We start from the raw sequence: 15,801 nt of genomic DNA, 5'->3' as shown, positions 1-15,801 counted from the left end.
ATAGGAGACATACTTAACCTTTTTCTAATATGGAAGTAGTAGAGATCTTCAAGTTGGGGATCAATATGAAAATGCAACACTGAAGTCACCCACCATTTGCACCCTCTTCAGCTATCTGAAATATTAGTGGGTATTTACTGAAATTACTTCAGTAAAATCACATCAGTGCTGGCTAAAGAGCTATGTGAATTGGCTTATGCATATGCTGTTGTTATTTTTATGTGCCCCCAATTTGATTTTGATTTATGGCAACCCTGTCATTGGGTTTTAGGCAAGATTTATTCAGAGATGGTTTGGTATTGTCTTCCTCTAAGGCTAAGAGAGAATGACTTGCCCAGGGTCACCCAGTGGGTTTCCATGCCTGAGTGGGGATCTAAACCTTGGTTTCTTGGAGCCCTAGTTCACCACTCATACTGCTACACCATACTGCCATGTTCAGCAGAATACCAACATTCAGAAAATCAGGCTCAGTAGTAAAAACTCATCAAGAAAACTGTACATTCAGTCTGATGACTCTCATTGTCAGAACTGACCAGCAGATGTTACAACTTCATAATTACATTGCACACAATTCAAATGTCAGCTGGATTTAATTTTTATTTGTTATAATTAATAAACGCATTTTTCCTGCTTTTCTCAGACCACCCTTTTTCTTTGTTGTGATGGCCAGATGCTCTTTCTCAGATTACCTTGGACATGCTCAAGCCTTTTCTGGCTACCTAGACAGAAGGATGAAATGTCGGACATGACCAAATAAAAGCTCCAAAAAACACTAATATCAATCCATGGTTTTAGGTCATGCTCAAAATGGAGATTTTGAAATTCCTCCTGGACAGGAGGCTGAAATGGAGGACGTGTCCTGGAAAAGGAGGGCGCCTGGCTCATTGGAACCTCATCTAGGCTGGTTCCCACCTTTTCCCTCCCAGCCTGGTTCCTATTAGGCAGGAAAGGAAGTCATTAAGCTCCTGGCTTCTGGAAACAGACCCTGTAAACCTCTGCTGTCAAACGCCCAGGCTTAACTCTTGTTAAATGTCAGGGATGATGAAGCAAGAACAAACCACCACCGCCATCCCCCCACAGTGGTCCAAAACACACTGCAGAAATAATCCAGTTTGAGACTGCTTTAACTGCTTTGGCTCATTGCTAGGGAATCCTGGGAAATTGTAGTGTATTGTGGCCCCAGAGCTTTCTGACAGTGAAGGCTCAATGTCTCACAACCACTACTGTTCCCATAATTCCCTAGCACTGAGCCAGGGCAGTTAAAGTGGTCTCAAACTAGATTATTTCCGCAGTGTGTTTTGGACCAATATCCTCCGCCAAAAAGCGCTCGCCGACACCCTCACACACATCGCCCCTCATGAATTAGGCCTTTGGTGAAACACTGCAGGGCATATCCTACATTTCAACCTTCTGTCCAAGAGGAATTCCCAAGTTTCCTCCCTTCTGAGCAGGACTCAGAAGCATGGGTTTACATTTCTAGTCTTTTGAGCTTTTAATTAGTCATGTCCCTCCATTATTCTTGAAGGTCTTCCATTTTGCAGTGCCTGATCCTCCTTTGCGTTCAGGACATCTGGTCACCCTGAACATTGCACATCCCAAAAACTACTTCAGGAAGCAAGGGTGGTCAAATTGTTGTCATTACATACCTTTTCTCCAGTTCTGGACTCAAGACAACTTGTTGTTGTTTTTTGACTTCAAGCCATTCCTGCTTTAAGGCAAGCCTGTGTATGTGTTGTGTGCCTTCAAGTCGTTTTCCGACTTATGGCAACCCCTATCATGGGGTTTTCTTGGCACATTTCTTGCCATTGCCATCCCCTGAGGCTGAGAGAGTGTGACTTGCCCAAGGTCACCCGGTGGGTTTCCATGGCTGAGCAGGGATTCAAACCCTGTTCTCCAGAGTCTAAGGAGTTTATCACCCTGGGGCTAATTTCAGCATTAAAGAGTATTTAAAGCATCCCACAAATAAGACGAAAATGGTGAGTAATTGCACAAATGATTATCACATGCAATTGCACAAATAAAGCAATATTGGAAATGCATTGTCGCTGAAATCCTGAAACTAAAAAAATGCGCATTAATGCTTCTTTGTGACCACTTTAATGGCGGGTTTTGTGCAACGTCGTGTGAAATATTTTTGCCTAATTGCACAATCTTTCCGGGATATTCATGGGATAAACTCCCAATTTCCTTTGTGGGATAAACTCCATAGTCCAACACTCAAACCACTACCCCACCCTGGCTCCTACAAGGCAATCTTCTCATGGGGTTTTCTTGGCAGAATTGAACCAAGTTCATAATTCCCAAACATACACTGGCATTTGAGTGTCCCGTTTTGGACAGGTATATACCCAGGGTTACAGCCTATTTAGAGGGGGTTTGCCATTGCAAAGGATGAGAGAGTGTGATTTGCCCAAGGTTACCCAGTGGGGTTCCATAGCCAACCAGGGATTCGAACCCTAGTCTTCCACAGTCCAATGCTGAAACCACTGCATCGTATTGGCTATTGAGGATGAATATAGCCCCTCAGATAACCTGGACCTGAGTCCTATAATGTCTTACAGATCAAAGATATTTTGCTGCCTGAAGCAAAGGGCAAGAGCTCCATCCCTCTTTTCAGGTTCGGTTTACAGAAACTGAATGGATGTGACAGCTGAATCTACCATAATGGTACTGGGATAATTTTGGCCATGTCACTCAAGGAGAGCAGGCTAGCTTAGTGGGTGCAGAGTAGGCTACCCAAAACACATACAAGGGGCAAAGCCATCCTTTGGGAGGTTCTGCCATATGAGGCAACTGCCTCACTCTTCCTTAACAATAGTGCCAGCCCTCTCACTGGATCTTGGATTCAGTACTCCCATTAAAAGAGTTTTATGGGAACTGAAACAAAATTAAAATAGCAACAAAATTAAAATGCCAAAGAAATCAAAGGGTGATCTAATAGATACTCCAATGTCCTTGAAACTACAAAAATGTGTTAGCCTCACATCATAGGAAGGCTTGGCTACATTTTGTTTTCAGTAAAGCTGCTGCGCTGGAGCATAAATTCAACAGGCATAATTCCCCACTCCCAATGTGGTGATATTGTAACAAGGAAATCTGTGCCTGTTCTTTACTGTTTTGTTGCACAGTGTTAGCAGCCTTGTTGCAGGAGGCGGGACAGGGTAGAGGCTTCAGCTAAGAGGTTGCCTGCAATGTCAAGTAAGGCTAAATCCATGCCAGACGTAGCCTAGGACATACTTTAACACCTTAGAATCATAGAATTGGAAGAGACTCCAAGGTCCATCCACTCTAAAAACATCCCTGACAGATGGCCATCCAGCCTCTTTTTAAAGACCTCCAAAGATGGAGCCTCCACAACACTCTGAGGCAGCATATTTTAAAGTTGTTGTTGTGTGCCTTCAAGTCGTTTCTGACTTATGGTGACCCTAAGGTGAACCTATCGTGGGGTTTTATTGGCAAGCTTCTTCAGAGCGGGGTTGCTGTTACCATTGCCATCATCTGAAGCTAAGAATGTGTGACTTGTACAGCAGCCATAGTCCTTTGCCATGATGAGTTGGGCAAGTCACACTCTCTCAGTCTCAGAGGATGACAATGGCAAACCCTCTCTGAACAAATCTTGCCAAAAACCCATGAGAGGTTCATCTTAGGGTCACCATAAGTCGGAAATGACTTGAAGTTACAACAACAACAATTTATAATGACATAGGGTTTTGTATGCTGCAGTCCAAATCCATTATTGCATCTGATGATGGGTACTCTGGTCCATGAATGCTTATGCCATAATAAATGTGCTAATCTTTATGACAGTACAAGATTGGATTGTTGTTTTTGCTACACTGGACTAAACAGGCTACCCTCTGGAGGTTAGATAGCATTTTGTAACATCTGTATGTCTGCAGGTTGGGTTTTGCTCAAGCACATGGATAAAAGGTGCAGGCCCCAAAGTGACAGAGGCCCCTCTGAAGTTCTGAAACTCAACTATTTGCCTGAATGATCCTGCTGGGGCCTCCATGCGAACAGAGCAGGTCAGCAGAGCACATTCCAGGACATTGGACATGTTTGGGCAAGTGTATATGCTGAGTATCTTACCATGTACTCTCACTTCCCCCTTTCTTCTTGCCTAATTATAAATGCTTCAGAACAGAGTTATTATTTGTCATCACTCTTAAAAAGACATTTCCGGTCCAGCTTCCAGCTTTAACCTCAATTAGGCTTTTAACCAAAAAAAAAATGTAAAAACCTCCAACAGATACCTTTCCAATGGATGATAGTCAAATATCCTGACTTTACCATATAAGCTGGGTACAAATAGCATTGCTGGAGGGCTGTAATGTTTGCACCCTTCAAGTCTGGCTAAGATGTCAGATTCCAAGGGAGAAACAGCAACCTCTGAAGAATGTAAAAGGAAGAGGTTTGTATGCAAAGCAATATCCAACAAGTGGTGATCTCTTTGTGGGTCACAGAGGATTAATCTTTGGAAGGCAATTTCCTATCTCTAAATTGGTCAGATTATATCTGTAGTCCCTCTAAGGCAGGGGTAGGCAACCTTTTTGAGCCGGGGGCCGGGTTGCTGTCCCTCAGACAACTGGGGGGCCGAACTCAAAATGGCACCCGGAGTGGCGCGGAAGCTGCAGTGGGGGCGGCAATCGGCGGCAGGACCGGGCTGGGGCTGGTCCCAAGGCCTTGTCAGCCTGGATCTGGCCCGTGGGCCGTAGGTTGCCGACCCCTGCTCTAAGGGGCTAAATAGACCAGCATTTAATGCCGGCTTCAGGCAGAGTGAGGGCATGGTGTCAGCACAACAAATGCCCTAATGCTGTCCCCAAGCCAGTATCACAGCATTCCTTTGGTGCAGTGTTCAGATGACACACCAAAAGGAGTGCCGGAAAGTGCTTCCACTGCAGCAAGGTGCCTTTTTGCCAGCTCTAAAAGGAGTGGCAGTTTGCCATTTCTTTTAGATCTGGGAAAGAGCCAGATCAGGGCCGCGGTGTGCGGTTGCCACAGCCCCGATCCAGCCCTGAAAGGGGTGGTGGGACGGCGCTCTGTCTGAGTGGTCTGTTTTGCTCCTAAGACACAAGAGAACATTCACAGTCAGATATTAAAGCAGAGATGGGCAACTTTTGGCTATGCTGTCTGAGGCTGCTGCAACTTGACAACCCAACAACATCTTGGTTGCTGGTAGACTCTCTTTGGAAGTCTCTAAACAGAGGCTTGTTAGCCATCTCTCTGGGTAGTTTTAGTTGTACATTCCTGCATGGCAAAGAGTTGGAGCAGACTGCTTTTTCATTCCCTTCCAAACCTGTGATTCTATGATCTGGAAGTCTGCATGATTCCCACCTTAGGTTTAAAGATTTTAATGAACACAAAAATGTAAGAAGTAACTTTTGGATCAGGTATTAGGTCCAGCATAAAAGAATGTCTCTCAGAAATGTACTTCCAGGACATGAAAACAGCAGCACATCTCATATTAACCCCCTCCCCATCTTGAAACAGGAGGTTTTATTTAGCCATTAATAATCCTCCCTGGATTTCTTTAATCTACTTTAAAAGTCAACATGTTTTCTCCTTTTCCCCAAACAAGATGGATTCTTTTATGTTTGCCATTTTGTTTCCCATTCACCCAGTATCAAGAGAGTTTTGGGGTGTTTATTACAAGTTGCTTGGGACTTCAGCCTCCGACAAGTTGCCTATTCTGGTCCTGATCTTTTGACTCCTGATTATTTATGAAATAAAGTTGCATCAGGTTCAACAAAGATGGGAGGGGAAGGCATTTTTCTCATACAAGAACAACTTGTTTTTTACTACCCTCTATTTCTTGCTCTACGATCTTTTATCAGTTTACGAAAGATTCCACTCTTTTATTCCATGCTAAATTTACTCAGGAATTTTGGATGAAAGACTTTTACCCAGCCTGAATACACCCAATCTTGTGCAATTTCAGAAACTGGGCAAGGTCAGACTGTGTCAGTATGTGATTGGAGACTACCAGGGAATTTCAAAAACCACTGAGCAAAGCTAGGAGGGAAGGGGGAATCTGGCTGAAACACTGGAGAGCTGTTGTTAGTCAGCTAAAAATATTAGGCAGATGCACCAGTGGTGTGACACAACAATAAAGCAGCTTCCTATGTCCTGTTTGGACATTCTTCTTACCATGTTCCTGATGTTACAAAGCGGGAAGACTGTCCTTGATGTGGGATGCATGATGTGGGTTGATTCATGGCATCATTGCATATGGCACAAACATCTCTTATGAAGGAGGCATATGTAGATACAGTCATACAGGTGTAGGTATCACATGATCCAGGACCCCAGTGGCAGAGGGCTGTGGATGACATGGATGCGTAACATAGATAGTTGAATGCATAGTGGTCTCCCTTCTATGGATAATTGTATAAGTGCAATGCAGGGGTGGGAGCCTCTGTAATACACAAGATCTTAGGCACAGCTCCTCATAAACTCATTCCAAGTACATGTCTTGGTAAGGATAGTAAGAGGTACATCAAACAGGGCTTTTGTCTAAAGCTTTTTGGGTGGCCAGATGTATATATTGGAGCATTACTGTCTACATGCTTTTTGTCTTTCTCAAGAGCTTCATCTGGTTTGTGAGGCAGGACTTGTAATGAATCATACTGGCTTTTCTTTGAGAAAAAAATTGTTCTTAGGAAAGCATACTTTAAGCAAAAGTACGAATATTCTAGTTTTCTGCAGGGGGAAAAAGAATCTGAGGAGTACAGTGTGCCCACATCATACGCGGATGCCTTTTACGTGACGCTGTTTGCTTTATGTGGGGGGGACTGGAACGGATCCCCACATAAAGCAAGGGTGCTCTGTATATTATCCTGTTCTTTGAGATGTTAGATTCGGCCACATCCTAGCTACATCCTGGTTGGATTACTGTAATAAAGTCTACATGGAGCTGCCTTTGAAGAGTGTTCAGAAACTTCAACTGGTCCAAAGAGCCACAGCCAGATTGCTGACTGGGGCTGGCAACAGAAAACATATCACTTCTTTGTTGCAACAACATCAGTGGCTGATGGTCCATTTCCAGGCACAATTCAAAGTGCTGGTATTGAGTAAAGCCCTATATGGCTCAGGTCCAGGTTATTTGAAGGACTGTATTCTCCTTTATGAACCAGCCCATGCTTTGAAATCTGCTGGGGAGGCCTTTCTCCCTCACAGGTACCTCTGGTGGGAGGACTGGAGAGGGCCTTCTCAGTGGCTGCACCCAGGCTCTGGAACTCCCTTCTCAGAGAAGTTATACTGGCACCCTCCCTATTTTCTTCACAAGCAGTAAGAGTTTTTTGTTTCAGCAGTCTTTTGATGGGTGATTGTATAAGGACCATCTCATCTAAACAATGTGCTGGATATTGTTAATTGTTGTGCTGGTGTGGGTGTGTGCATACACTCATTTATGTGCATGTTTAATGATGTATGTTTTAATCTGGTTTTAATTGTTTTTTACAGTTTAATCTCTTTTTAAATTTTGTATTTTGGGAATTTTTAACTACTGTATGTATTTTCATAGAATCATAAAGCTGGAAGAAACCACAAGGACCATCCAGTCCAACCCCATTTTGTCATGCAGGAAATCTCAATCAAAGCACCCCCTACAGATGGCCATCCAGCCTCTGTTTTAAAACCTCCAAAGAAGGAGACTCCATCACACTCCAAAGAAGTATGTTCCATTGTCGAGCTGCTCTCACTGTCTTTGATTTGTTGTGAGCTGCTTGAGTCCTGAATTGGATAGATGTAACAGCAACAACTTAAACCACTAAGAAGGAAACATCAATATGTTCCCAGTCTTTTATAGCATCTTTGGCTTTGCTTGCTAGCTATGCAATATCTTCTTGAACTCCTAATCTGAAGTTTATGATCTTATATTATTATGGTTTTAAATCACCTCCAAGCATCAACAAAGTATTTGACTTCCTAGAGTCTTTGTTTCTACATCATCTAACAAAGGACTTTATCACACTAGGCTCACAGGGTTTCACAACTGCATTAGTCTAGGAAACACAGATATACAGTACTGGGTTGGGGACAGTCATTATCACACAGCTCTTCCAAATCACCACGGTGCTGCTTCTGTTTTGGCCTCTGACTTCTTCCTTGCCCTAATTCCTCCCTAGCATGCCTTTTGGTATGTACAGTGGACCCTTGTTATACGCTGGGGTTTGGTTCCAAGATCCCCTGTGGATACTCAAGTCCCATTAAATATAATGACATAGCAAAATGGTGTCCCTTATAAAAAATGGAAAATCAAGGTTTGATATTTGAAAGGTATACTTTTTTTTTGAACATTTTCAAACCGTGGATGCTTGAATCCGTGTATAAAAAATCCGTGTATAAGAAGGGCCGACTGTATTTATTTTTCTTTTTAATTTTATGATTCTGTTTTTAGCACAATTGTATAATCATGGCAATCCATTAAGGTTTTTTTGTTTTGTTTTGTTTTGAAAATAAAGAAAAAATGGGGGGAGGGAGAAAAACAGCCATCTTAGAAATAGTGAGGGAGATGGGGAGAGTGACATGATCATGGCTACTGACACCATGTGATCACTCGCATATTGGAAGTCCTTCAGGAGGAACTTATTGCATCAACAGTGGAAAAGCATACTGAATGGGAGGCATTGATGGGTTTTGCCCATCAATGAGAGAGTGCTCCAGCAGTGGATGGAGTACAGACCAGCTGCTGGACAGACACAGCATCAAGTTATAAGGTGCTACTATCCTACTCTAATGCTACTTCTCAAACCCTGTGTGATAAAGTCCAAGGCCCCTTTTTCTCTTACTCTTATCTCTTTTGAAATGTAATGTGAGCAAGCAGGGCTTTCTGGACAACCAATGTTAATTTTAGGATCAAGGCTGGGGTCACCCCCACTTCCACCAGTTCAATACAGTGACAGCCTGTAGCTCCAGTATCAGTGAGTGGTAAATCCACTCTGGGTTGTAGTCTGAACCTCAGAGTAGATGTCTAGGCTGTTGTATCTCTCTCGATGATTGCGTTCAGTACTCTGGATAGCTCCATTGAACTTCAGACAGGATTTACTGCTCAGACGGCATCGTAATCACCAACTGCCATGCAACAACTGTTTCCTGTGCAAAATCCTTTGCTGCATGAAGACACACTGTCTTTTTATTGACTTTTTAATGTTTCCTGTCTTGGCTGCCTCCCTACTGTCTTTCTCAATTTCAAAATCACCCTCAGGTTTGTGGTGAAATGCTCCTAGTACTAAATTCCTGGTATTTCCACCCATGATGATTTTGTGCAAGCATTTGTTCTTTTTATGTGTTTCAGCCTGTTGGACTGTGTGATAAATAGAGCAATATTATCAGAGCTGGACTTTTTCTCAATGTTTTTACGCCTTGTTCTTAACCACATCTCCATTCCACTTTATGGAATGAGTAGGTTTGAAAAATGCACAGTTAAAAAAGAAACAATTGGGGGGAAATTGGAATTCGAGTCCAATCCCCATCATATACTAGCTGAAAGAAGGAAGCAATGTGCTGTTTGGTTCTCCTTTAGCCCTTCTCCTCCAGCCAATGGAGGGTTCAAATCTGTAGGCTGCTTATATGCCTCACTAATATGATAGATTTATGGGGAGGATGGAAGCATTTCAACCTCCCTCTGTTTTTATAAGATAGTAATGGGTCCTATGCTGCTCCCTGCTCCATTTGATCGCCCAGTACTTCCAAGCGTGGCACAAACACTTCAATAGTAATGGCATGTGGCACTTGTGCAATCACAAGACATTTCACCATGAATTCTAAGGAAATGTGGTATCACCACAACAGAATTGAAACCTTGGAAGAATATGTTCAAGTTGTACAATAACTGAGAAATAAAGGGAAATGTACGATATCTTGGTTATGCATAAAATACAGATATCTGTGCCCACTGGAGTCACCAGTAGAGGTCTCTCCAGTAGTCTTGTCTTAAACTGACAGTTAAAAACTGTTATAATTGGTGTAAACTGAGCTTTGGAAAAGGGAATAATTGGGACAATTTCCTATAAACTCTTTGTTGAAACAAATCCAATAATTTAAGCAGTGTGACTGTTCAATGGTGAGAGCTCCCTTTCATTCTCCAAGTAGGTACACAGTCCGTTTGCACAGCAGACATTTGACAGACCAACTCCCAAAAAGGTTAGAGAGAGAAAAATACAAAGTGTAGCCAATTCTAAGTACTGTCCCTTTTGGCTATAAATGTAAAAACTGCTATAGCCAATAAATTTAGGGACATGGGGGCAGATAATTTAAATTCAAAGCTGAGTCAATGGAGTTTTCATACCATATGAAAGATCTGTTTATCTTAGCCTGTGTTTCATGGAGGTGATTCCACAGTAGAACAATTTTGTTCTGCTGTGAACACTAATGAAGTATTTTGGCAACAAGGGAGCAAGCTGCCCATCTGGTGTTGATCATAAGTGTGTGTGTGTGTGTGTGTGTGTTTTCTGTTTTTCCTAACATTTCAGCAATTTTCAGGGGGGGGGGGGGAAGTTAACACTTTCTTGTGATTCCTGATGAACTATGGAGCAAAGTAAAATAAGTCCTCAGTTTTTTGTGGGTTTTTTGGGCTATCAGGCCGTGTTCTAGAAGAGTTTATTCCTGAGGTTTTGCCAGCAGCTGTGGCTGGCATCTTCAGAGAAGATTTCTATGAAGATGCCATCCAAAGCTGCTGGCAAAACATCAAGAATAAACTCTTCTAGAACACGGCCTGATAGCCCAAAAGGTACCAGGTCCCATCTGATCTTGGCTGCTAAGCAGGGTCAGCAATGGTTAGTATTTGAATGTGAGACCACCAACCAATACCATGTGCTGTAGCCTATATTTCAGAGGAAGGAATTGGCAAAACACCTCTGATTATTCCTTGCTTAAGAAAATTCCATGAAATTTATGGGGTCACCCTAAATGGGCAGTTGACTTAAAGGCACATACTGTACACACATATTTTTATTTTGGATCTGTGTTATATCTTATCCCACTGAATAAAAGAGCACAGAAGTACACCCAGTTCCTGACATAAATTGGCTAGATATTGTTAGATTCAAACACTGACAATTATTTGTGGTTCTTATAGATTCTTTTAGTGCATAAATTATACGAATCTGAGTTGTATGGCTTAATCCCTGGCATCTGGCAAAACATCTGGGTAAAGTGTTAGGTGGGTAGACTGGCCCCTGCTGTATAGGCCAGCTAAAGCATTCCACATCAACCATTGTAGCAGAACAATGGGGCCTAACAACCCTTGTCTTTCTGAAATAATAAATGTTTTATTAGGGAACAAGCTTTGTTGGTATCCCCTGATGAGGCAGCTTGTAAATAGTGGTGGGTGGAAAGAGAGGAGCAATGAACATTCTTGGCAGACTCATTAGAGACAAAAAGAAAGCAAATACTAGCTGTATGTGGGGTTGTTCAGATCCGCCCTGGCTCCCACTGAAATTAATCTCTGAAAACTTTTCCAAACATAATTTTAACGCAATACAGTTTTCTATTCAATACACACATTGACTCCAATGTCAATATTACAATATCCTGTTCCTAGAAAATAGGAGGCAACTTTGTTATGAGAAGAGATTAGTTGGGAGGCATTATAGTTGCTCTCACCCCTATTCACATAAGAAAGAAAAAGGAAGGATGTGTATTATGAAGCTCAAGAGGTAAAGATCACACTTTCTGGTGAGCTATGTTTTCAGTTGTTAATACTGTCCTGGGTGCTAGAGATTACAGAGATGCAACTCAAGTTACAACCAACATGTGTTTGCACAGGGCAATATAGATGTCCTCAGATTTCCTATCTTTTCTCTGTTCAGTTTGTGTGGATCTTCCTTCAACCTAATCTATTGTAATTGTGCAGTATGAAAGGGCACTGGCACTCTAAACTGATAATACAGCATCTGTTCTCAGCTGTTGCATAATCTCCAGGGGCTTTGCAAAGAAATGTAAGACATTCACTTGTTAATACTCAGGACCCTTTCAAGCTACATATTATCACACTGTAGTTCCCCCTTAACTGCCATGATTCTGTCCCATGGAGTCCTAGGGTTGCCAGTTAGGGAGGGGCCTTCACAATTTTTAGCCAGAGAACTCTTCTAGCTATTTACCAAACTACACTCCCCAGAATTTCATAGGATTCAGCCATGGTGGTTGAAGTGGAATCATAGGGCTATAATTAGGTAGCATGAAAGGGTTCTGGGACTTCTTTCCAATACAAGAATCAAGGCTGTGAGTGGCCCCTGAGAAGAGGAAGATGAGAGAGAAAGTTAACTCTCTGCACCGTCATAGGTCAACACAAAGGGCAATGGTTTGGATTTGTCCTTTAGCTCTCCATGGTACTACTGGTCTTTTCATTTGGTCTTTAGTGCTCAGAAACCACAACACAATGAAACCAACCACTGTCCCTACCACTCCTTTCTGGGCGTCTGCACAGATACACAAATTCAGGCATTCTTGAATGAACAAATGAGGACAGAAAGCATCTTAGCCCCACTCCACCACTCCCCAAGTGAGGAGAGCAAAGAAATGCACAAAGAAGTATTGAGCTAGTACACTCTTCTTCCTCAAGCATTTATTTAATGATGCTCCATGGAATGTGCTTCCTCTTCCTTTGTCCTATGCCACGTCTTGGGATGGAGTTCAGAATTAGCCTAAACTTAGATTCCCCCCACTTCCGCCCATCTATAATATCCAAGATGTATTGTCATGTGCTGAAGAAAAATAAAGCAGCCTGTGTTCTGCTCATGCCTAAGATAGCAGCTTATCACTTGGTTTCATGGAGACTAGATTTGTTGTGTAGATAATGATTCATTATTTATTCTTGGACCGAGAAATGGTTTTAAGTACCGTATCTAGGAAGGATAAAGCAAAGAATATGTTTTGTTTTGGTCTCCCACTGTATATCACCTAGTTTGCAATGCTATTCTCCACGCTATCTTGAAGTGCTGACAAGCAGCCATGCTTCTTAACAGGACAGGCAATGCCAACAACTGATGGATGAAAAGGGAGTTGTGTAGGGTTGCCAACAGAAAACAGCCATAAGGCCAAAGCATAAGCTGTGGGAAATGCAGGATTTGGAGAGAAGCAATGAAAGTCTCTTACAGCTTAGGAGTTGAGAAACCCTTCTCTGCATCTTCTATTAGCCCCTCAAGAACCCCTTCATCATTTGTCTTCCCAGCCCAAGGTCTGTTCTCCTCAGCTTCGTTTATCTTACTTAAGCTTCACCTTCCAAGATAAGTCTACTCTACTGTCAGACAAGTCTTACCAACTCTTACCTCTGGAGCAGCCAAAACCAAGTTCACTCCATCTTCTGCATGACAGCCCTTCAGGTACATAAAGATGACTTTCATATCAACTTTCAGTCTTCTCCATTCCTCAACTGTTTGTAGTATAAAAGTGACACTGGTTTTTAGCTAAGCTGGCAAATTTTTTCTGAACAAATTTTGCCAACAAACCCCTACATCACATAAGTTGGGAGTCAACCTGAAGTCTTAGAGGTTAGAATGGCTTCTCCTGTTCCTGGGACCACACAAATCTCCCTGTCATGCATTTCTCCCTTCCACTTTCTAACTTATCTTCCTCTCCCAGACGGTCTACATCCCAGGGTTTTTCCTCTCTACTCTCTTGCTGCAGACAAGGCATCCATTCTTCAACAAGCAATAAACTGCCAGAGGCTGTCAGCAGCTGACCAGCCCTAACACCCAGCCTCAAGCCCCATCTTTTTTCCTCCCAGGATAATTGTGACTTATGGGAGGAAGTGCTTACAGCTCATCCTGTACCACATGGTACAAGACCACATTTGTTCAATCTTTCTTTCCAATGATTATCTAACAAGTGTCTTGGCTTCAGTGTTTTTATCATGGGTACAGAAAGCTGAAATGAGGGCTCATCTAATCACCTTTCTGATGCATAAAATCATAAATGATCATATGCTTTTTCTTTTGGTACATAGGGAAAGCATAGAGCCAAGAAAAAGAAAGAATGAGAAGGAAGGAAGGAAGGAAGGAAGGAAATTTCTCTCCACTTCAGTAACTGAACTCTCTGGCTGGTTCTATGCTTTTAAAAATGTAAGCAGCACAGTGTGACCTGTTTGGATTGCAAGCCAGCAGTGAATATTCAAGGTTATGTTCATACTGGGTTTTAAACATTTTGAAGTATCTGAGGTTGTTTAAAACCTTCAGGGATCATTACATTGCCTGGTGTAGGATACACTGGGGCACAGGTCTTTTCATAAGTTGTTCTACACATAAGGGTGTTCAGCAAGTAGCAATGGTAAATACTATTGTTTTATTCCTTGCTTATTCATTAATATCACATATTTCATCTGATAAATCCTACTGTTCAGTGATTATAAAACAATATGGTGGTGAAAATATTTCTAAACATGAAATCATTTCCAATAATTTCTAGTATTGTTGGAGTGAACTGAAGTGATACTATATACTGCTGGTTGGAAGAGTAGATTGACACTAAACCGAAGGAAAATGTTAGGTGTTCAGCTTCATCATCTTGGTACATAAAAGAAACAAAATGGCTTTAAAGCATATAACACCACAGGTTCTTCTTGATACTATGTATGAAACAGCAATCGTGGTAATTTTAACTCTACTCTCAACCCACCTATAGGAATATAGCTGCCTTGAATCCCATTTTGGTAGAAAGGTGGCATATAAATCCCCTAAATAAATAAAGGGCTTGTATAGACAGGCCAAAATAAAGCTGCTTCGGATCTCTTTGGAGGATTGCGGTTTAAATGACACATGCATCTTAAGAGGCCAGAAGCCATGCCAAAGCCACACTCCAGTCCTAAAGACTGAAGCACAGCTTTGGGGCAGCTTCTGGCCTCTTAAGATGCGTGTGTCATTTAAACCGCAATCCTCCAAAGCGATCCGAAGCAGTTTTATTTTGGCCTGTCTGTACAGGTCCAAAGATAAATAAATCTACTTATTACATTTATATTCCACTTTTCCTTCCAGGAGCTCATGTTGTCATAAATGGCTTTGAATCTGATTCTTTCCAGTGAGGCACACTAACCTCTCACATTTTGTCTCTCATTGCAGGTTAGGCTATTTATCCCATCTAGCCCAGTGCCCTCTACTTCATTTGTAAGCAGTTCTCTAGAGAATCAAACATAGGTGTCTCCTAGTTTTGCTTAGTGGAGGTTCTTTTAATTGGACATGGCAAGGACTACTGCATAATAACTATGAGCACACCCTCTGAGCAGGGCCCAACACACTCAGGGAGGTTACATGACTTGCTCCACCTGGGCAGAAGACTTAACCATGCCCCATATACTTAGCTGTGGATTCAATCATGCCCTATATACTTTGCTTGTGATTGCTGTATCACTAAATTTAACCCCCATATGCAATCTAAAATATGATGTTCCATGAACTAGTACAGGATGCATTTACTTTTGTGTTGTCATTAAACCCTAAACCAAGTTATATAATGCTGATCTTAGATTATGCTTAGCGTTCTGTCACTACTACCCTTCCTTTCAAAGGAGGAACAGAGAACAGCTAAGGCTGTTTTCTTCTTCTTGAGCTCTCTTAAGGCACACTTTAAGGCAGAGTGAGAGGTCATCTCCCCATTAGTTTTCATGAGTCCTGAATAAGGAGTTACAATTAAAGCAAATGCCATGAAAACAGAAGAAAAAGCAGGAATTTGAATACAGAGTGTAAGTTGGTTGGTTCTCACAAACTTTCAACTACTTTAAAGATTCATACTGGACACCCCAAGTATTTCACAAGGCTTTTGAGAATTTTTCTTAAAAGAAGGAAGCATTTTTTTAAAAAAAACTACAAA

This window comes from Sceloporus occidentalis, unplaced genomic scaffold (genome assembly GCF_023333645.1).
Source record: "Sceloporus occidentalis isolate IW3139 unplaced genomic scaffold, rSceOcc1.0.p SCAF_1, whole genome shotgun sequence".
NCBI classification, from domain to species: domain Eukaryota; kingdom Metazoa; phylum Chordata; class Lepidosauria; order Squamata; family Phrynosomatidae; genus Sceloporus; species Sceloporus occidentalis.
This window is presented reverse-complemented; position numbering follows the sequence as displayed.